We start from the raw sequence: 7232 nt of genomic DNA, 5'->3' as shown, positions 1-7232 counted from the left end.
GCACTAAATTGGAAAGAGTAAAGGTATAGTTGCCTAAAGTATGGACCTTTTCAGGCAATTATAGGAGAGTGGAAAGTAATGATGAAATTGATGGAAATTTGGTGCAACGGGGGAAGAGGGATCCTCTGACAGAGACCCTGTCATCGTCAGTTTAGGCAGGGAGGGGACACTGAGATGTCAAGATGTCATCACATCTATTCCTGGAAATGCAGGGCAGCACTTCCAGCCATACCCGAGGGGAAGCTGTCTGCTCTTTCTGAAAATATCTTGAGATTTCGTTAACACATTGTCCCTTTTAATATACACCACTGTCTTACCACCCTAGGGAACGTTTTTTATCTCTCTCTCTCTCTTTTTTTCTTTTTTTTTCGTGTGTATGTGTGTGTATGTGTGTCTAATCTAATTCCTTACAGCTGCAATATATTCTGTATTCTGTTTTTCCTTGCAGTTCAGCTGCTATAAAGAGACAGTGCCCGGCCACCCATACAGCATTCCTTTGTGGCAGACAATGGACTGGTGAAATGCAACATAGACGGTCTGAGGACCCTGTGCAATGGAAACTCCAATTGAAATTGTACACAGTCACTAACATTCTACCTATTCAAGGGGGCTGAAGACAGGGTCTAAGAAAAAGCTCTGAAGCCAGAGTACTGTTGCAGCCTCAGCCTCATTTTCCAACAGGTACACTAGAGTTATAAATACACGCATCAGCCACAGGGATGGCACAGGTAGACAGGAGCTGCGTGGGTTTGGGCCAGCTCCCGGGCTCATCTTTGGCAGTATGGAGTGCTGGCATGTTGTACTTGTTTCATGAGAATCTGGGTCCACACTTCTATTCTGCATGCCTGGTTTCTCCAAGGGACAGTGACCTCTACCAAGAAAACAGCTAGTGGGGCTGTTTACATGGAACAATGGGGCTTGGTGTTGGTCTGGATCTGGTTAACTGGGGGAAAGGAAGGGAGTCGCTATGACTTTATCCTACTTTGCTTTGCAGAAGTCTTTCATATAATCAGAGGGCTAGAAAAGAAACAGAAATACATATGCCGGCTGCTACATTTTACAGAAGAGGAAATGGAGGCACCCAGAGATAAAGCCACTTATACAAAATCATGGTGAGATAAGGGTTCTCAAAGATTGGTTGTGTGTAAGAGAAACCCAGTTGAACAAGGTGAGGGTCAAGGCAAGCCCAAGACCTCAGGGCAAGAAGTGCCAAAAGGAATGGAACCAGGAGGTTAAAACCTTTGGAAACTAAGGTTTCTTATTCTCCTTCTCTCTCTTTTCCATATGGTCTCTCATATTTGTTTCTCTGCTCATCTCTTTCCATCTCGTTTTTCTCAATAGCCCAACCTCTTCATGAGCCAACTCTGTTCCCCGTGTGCTCTCCTAGATGGTGCCCCAGCAGAGATAAATGGTGGCCCTAGGCTGGAGCACCCCTGACCACGTTCCAGTGACAGCTCTGGGGAAGTGTAGATCTGACTGGCCCATCCTGGTTCAGGGCTTCCTCTCCACCTCTGCTTCCCAAACCCCTGACCCTCCCACAGGGACTACAGAGCAGGGGTTCTGAGAAGGACAGGGAAATTGGCTACCCTGTCTACTAAGTGACAGAACTGGAACGAGCTCTTGGACTCCTTTTCCTGTGCTTTTCCATTACACTGGGCTGTGTCCACATGAACACTCAGAAGTCAAGTACAAACTGAAATGGGAATTTGGAACGGGGTTTAGGACGAGAGAGAATTATCTGTTTCTTACATCTAAAACCTCATGCTTTGTTCTGGGCCTTCCATCTGCCTCTCTTTTGTTTGGTTTCTCAGACTCTTTAGATGGATGAGGGTGGCCTGTTTATTGACTTCACCTGAGCTTCCAATGGCTAGCTTGGCCTTATTCTAGAAACCTGGCTTCGCTAAAATAAATGATAATGAAAAGAGTTTTTCGGCAATTCAGCAATCCTCTCAAATCGACTGTAGACTTTAGAGCTGGAATTGAAAAGACACATTTGGTCGGACCTTCCCCACCTTCATTTTACAGATGGGGAAACTGAGGCTCTGTGATATCAAAAGGACTAACGCAAGTGATCCTACAATCCAGTGGCAGACATGAGGCTAATAAAGACTCTGTTGCTAATCTGCTGCTGCCTGAAACAGCTGCGTACAACAGCTCCTTCCTCGGGCCTGGAAACCAGATGTGAGGACATTCGGGAAATGATAATCCACTTGAAAAGCCTACCAGTGGCCAGGCCTTCTTTGCATATTTCCGAAGAGCCCAGAGAATCACTGCCTTCCTCAAGGACAGACAACATAGTCTGCCTAGCCCACAGAGCTGCCAGGAGAAGCCAGGTGTCAGAGGCTTTGGTCCCTGGCGTGGTTCCTCTACTCCAGAGAGGAGCTGAAGGCAATTCTCACAGTGCCCCTGTAGCAGCAGAGAAATCTTTCTCCAGCCCTCGTGTACATCCTTGGGACAGAAACACATAGCCATTCTCCCTGCTCACAGCCAGGCCCTGCCAGCAAAGAGTAGCATTTACAGCTCCTTTGTGACACACAAATCCAAACATGCAGTGATTTCATTTTTCTAACAACAGCATTTCTAGTCTTCCCACAGCACTAATCAGTTGCCACTAGAGCATCTCTTGCTTCCAAACATTTCCCTTTTTCTTTGCTTCTGGGAAAGCCCACAGTTCAGGAGTTTCATCCACATGGATGGCAATCCCATTCTTTGGCTTCTCTGGGGTAGATCAGATTTAAAAAAAAAAACAAAAGCAAAAAAATCAAGCTTCCTTACCTATACTTATCTCTTCACAAATTCCTGTATCATGTTTGATTTATTTATCAGCCATGAGTGGATCCCACATTGCAGGACCCTAGGCAGTAATGAATCACCAGAGGGAAGAGATACCCTTTGCAGGCCACTCATGACTTTTCTGTGCAGCTAGTGGCCTTGGGGCAGAGTCATTTGCCTCTCAGCAGGGCAGGTGTCTCACTTGTAAAAGCTGAAGAATAGAAATGGTGGGGCCATAGTGATAGTCATCAGTTGGTCTACTGTGCAGTTTCAGGGTGAGGGTGGCAGCCACATTAACTACGAAGTCAATGGCCTCTGGAATTGTGTAACACACCTGCATACCCATGAAAAATGGCCCACTTGGTACCAGAACTCTAAACGCGAAGTTTTCCCAAGAGTTTGCACTGTGGCCAAGGAAACCCAGGAGCCTGACTGGCCTGGCTGGTGGAATAATCATCAAGAACCAGGGCTATGTGTCAGAGACTTAGAGTTTGAATCGCAGCTCTGCCACTTCCCAGCAGCGAGGCCATGAACAAGTTAAATTTAGTAAGTGTTCAATAAATCTTTGCTAATTCATCATTATTATTCCTACTGCTGTAGTGATTCTGTCTTAATCAGTGGCTGGCCCACCTGTGTGGTTCTGGTTCTCCCTCTGGCTGAATTGCACACTTCTGCACTTGGTCTTAGCCAAGAGGCCAAGAAGCAACTACCATTGCACACTTCTGGCCCTGAGGTGCATCTCTAGATTTTAGGGCCATTTCCAACTCACCTTGTCCTTTGTTATCTGACACAGGAAATCTGAATTCCGCCTCCTAAGCCTCATCACCCACCTTTTCTATAGCTGCCTAATGTCTTTTCATGGAAAAGTGTTTTGGCAGCAATTTGAATGATGAACTAGCCATTGAGTATTCATGAATAGATGAAGCAAATCCAAAATATCTTGCAATGAACACATTCATTGCAGCAATTGACCAAGGTGTCTGAGTCTTAAAACTAATCCAAGGTCTCCTGGAGATATTTTTTGCTTGTCTTTTGGTGAGATTTGCAGACAGGGCCTACTCCAAATATTTCTGAGTCTGTTGTTCAGTGCTATTTTGAGTTCTTTCACATGTGGAATTTATTCCTATACTTAGCTCTTACCCAGCACCCTGGGGTACTTGAAAATGTTTTCAATTGACCAACTGTAGTGTATTAACAAATCCTTGCATGTGCTTTGCAAAGCACTTAAATCCAGCTGACTTCCTATCTCAGCCTCCTTTTCCAGCATAATCTCCAGCCCAAGCTGTGCTGACCACACCTTTTGCAAAACTTTGACCAAAGAATGTGCCCAGCTGAGGATTGCCAGATCCCACAGACAGCAACAGGTCCCTATTATTGAGTGATCCACAGAAATAAAATGCCGTTGATGCCAGAAAGTGGGCTCTCAGAAAAATTTCAACTGGAGAAAGACAACAGAAATGTACACAATTAGGAGCATTGCCCAGTGTCTGGGCAATGTAGAATTTTTTACCCAAAGCTCTATCCTTCTGTGCAGATAAGGGATATCTCTTGTCAAACAACACAATGGCAATGTTCTGACTTCCTTATGCTTAAGCATGAAAAAAAACCTGGAGCTCATACCTCCACTCACTTTTCTTTTCTAATTGATCAAACTAAGCATTCTGACTCAGCATTGTCCTGTGTCTAGGAAAAGAGAAACAGTTACCCACCCGGGAAACAGGGAAAGAGTGGTGCCTTGTAGTAACGCTCTTTATATAACAAGAATGCAATCTGAAACTCCTAAGCCCTAGAAGATTTAGCCCAAATTAAGGACCTTGTTAGCAGCTGATTCCCAAGCTCTTCCTCTCCTTTTATTTCTTTTGTCGACTTGCAGCAAGCCACACAAAAGGAACTTCTTTCTTCTTCTGCCCACAGATTCCTTTCTCAAAAGCCATTCTAAGAAATAATCCAATTCTGTCTCAAATATAAGGGCTTTCATTCTCAGTCCATTATTCTGTTTATCTTGGGAATTTCTTTCCAGTTTTAGGTTTTTGTTTTTTTTTTTTTCTACCCAAAGTTAAGCACATGGCTTGCACTGTGAGGAAGATTGTACTAGTGGTAGGAAATAGACCACCATCTTGGTATTGTGATCAAGCCACATGGGTTCTGGGCCCCGTGCTTTGTAAGCATACTTGGCAGAGGAAAATATATTTATACTAAGAGGCAAATTATCCATAGTCAAAATGACTGATCATTGTTTAACTTAAATGTGAAAGATAATGGAGAGAGGAATGCAGCATTTGCAAGGAACTGAAAGACTGAATAATGTATTAGCAGGTGAGGTGTGGGCCTGTGAGTATGAACATATACCCATGGTGTGTCTGTGTGTGGGGTTTATGTAAAACATAGAAAGACGTATCTACTTCTGCAAAAATAAATCAAGAAAATATGCTGTCTACTGCTACACTAGCATCACTACAGCACCACTATTAGCTGCTTTAACAAACAACCCAGGCAAGCTCAGTTTTTCTTAATTCCTTTAAAAATGTTTTATATATTTGAAATACCATATAATGGTATTTTGCCAACAAATCATAGAATCAAATGGCAAAATTTTTAAACACAGATAAAAAATTAAAACCATGATGCAACACATACACTATAAAAGCTCTACCTCTGACTACTTCACAATTTAAGGTGGTGGTTTGTTATGCAAATAAAACCTATTTTGAATTTGCCCTATGAAAAATGACACAGAGGTCAATAGTAAACTTTTTGGTGCTTCAAATGGGCTCAAATACATCTTGTTAGAATGGAGAATATCTTAGCATGGCTGATAACACAAAAGCAAATGATCCAGTAGTGTAGAGAAGGAAAATTGAGAGAGATTTTAAATTTGCTCATTCTGGTCTAGGGGAGGAATATTTGCCTGCTAATTTGCTCAAGGGTGACATTCAGGGAGCAAATTTTTCATCTTCGTGTTTCCGTCTTAGGGAATTATTCTGGAGACTTCATATGCCTCCACCTCCACATTGAATTGGACATCATATCCTGCAGAATTCACCTCTGAGGAGCTCTGGGACTCTCTCCTTTCCCCTTTGACTGCCATTGCCTTAAAACCGGCCGGTGGCATCTGCTTCTTAGGTTGCTATATTCTGTGCCTCTAACATCGTTCTCAACCCATTCTCCCTGCTCCAGCCAAAGAGAGCCTTCTGGAATAGATAGCTACATGGCTTTTAACTGTTTAAAAACCTTCAGTGGGTTCTGGTTCTGGTCAAAATGCATGAAGCACATACCACTTCGTCTCTCCCACTGAATGCAGTGAAAATCCCTGGAGAAAATGCAGGGAGCAGCTACCAGCAGACACAGAAAAGTAAAACAATAACAGACAGATTGGGGAAGAACTCCAAGTACTGCAGAATGGGTAGCAGATGTAGTTGCAGGAAGAAAGAGCACAACAGAACAGAGAAATTAAAGCCCTGGATTTCTAGCCTGTGTACCCGGAAGGGGACCACTTGCAAGCTGGAAAGTGTCAGGGAGATGCCAGAGAAGAGGGAGCTCAAGGAAGGGATCCTAGAAAGATGTAGATGAACTCCCGGGCTGCACATACCCCTGACTACTTAGTAAAAATCTCTGCTAAGGTGCCGGAACACCTGTGCATGTGGCTCCCACCTCAGGGGTGGCCTGCAAATGATTAAGCAGTTTCCAGAGCCCCTGGTGTTGGTGCCAGATGAACCAGGGTTCAAATGTCTGTTCTGTGGGTCATCCTCCTCACCAGCTGTGTAACTTGGAGAGCCAACACCCTCATCACCCTCTCTAGGCACAAAAACAATTAACAAGAATTTGGGGGCTGAGTGAGTAGTGACAGAAGAGATTAGAAAAGTGTTCTATGAAAGGCGCCTGCTTTGGTTGGGATATGGTTTGTTTCCCCCACCAAATCTCATGTTGGATTTGATCCCTAGTGTGGCTGTGTTGGAAGGTGGGACCTAATGGGAGATGTTTGTGTCATGGGGGTGGATCCCTCATGGGTGAGTTGATGTCCCCCATTGGGGGTGAGTGGGTTCCAGGGGTTTTTAGAGGAAGTGGCTGGCACATTCCCTGGGGCTGGAGGACAAAGGAAGGGAGCAGAGGGAGGCTGAGACCCTGGCTTGCCCACAGGACACCTAAATGTTCAGGACACAACTGGGCTGGCTGGGAATGGGGATGAATGACCCGCGATGGCAGCAGCAGTACTCTATGGGTTCTTCCTGCACAGGCATGCACTCTGATCAGGGACACATGATGGCAGAACATACAGAGGGCCATATGGAGTTTTGTGTTCTCTTTCCAATTTCTGCATGTATCCTCAGTCTTAACAGTAGAGTCTCTGTTTCCTTAGATGGCATTCTAACTGCCCTTAGACAGCCCCACCTGAGTCATCCTTCACATCTATGCACCCAACAACCCACCTTCCCCTTTTTCCAAAGAGGCCCATTAAAGGT

Source organism: Nomascus leucogenys, chromosome 8, assembly GCF_006542625.1.
Source record: "Nomascus leucogenys isolate Asia chromosome 8, Asia_NLE_v1, whole genome shotgun sequence".
Taxonomy (NCBI): domain Eukaryota; kingdom Metazoa; phylum Chordata; class Mammalia; order Primates; family Hylobatidae; genus Nomascus; species Nomascus leucogenys.
This window is presented reverse-complemented; position numbering follows the sequence as displayed.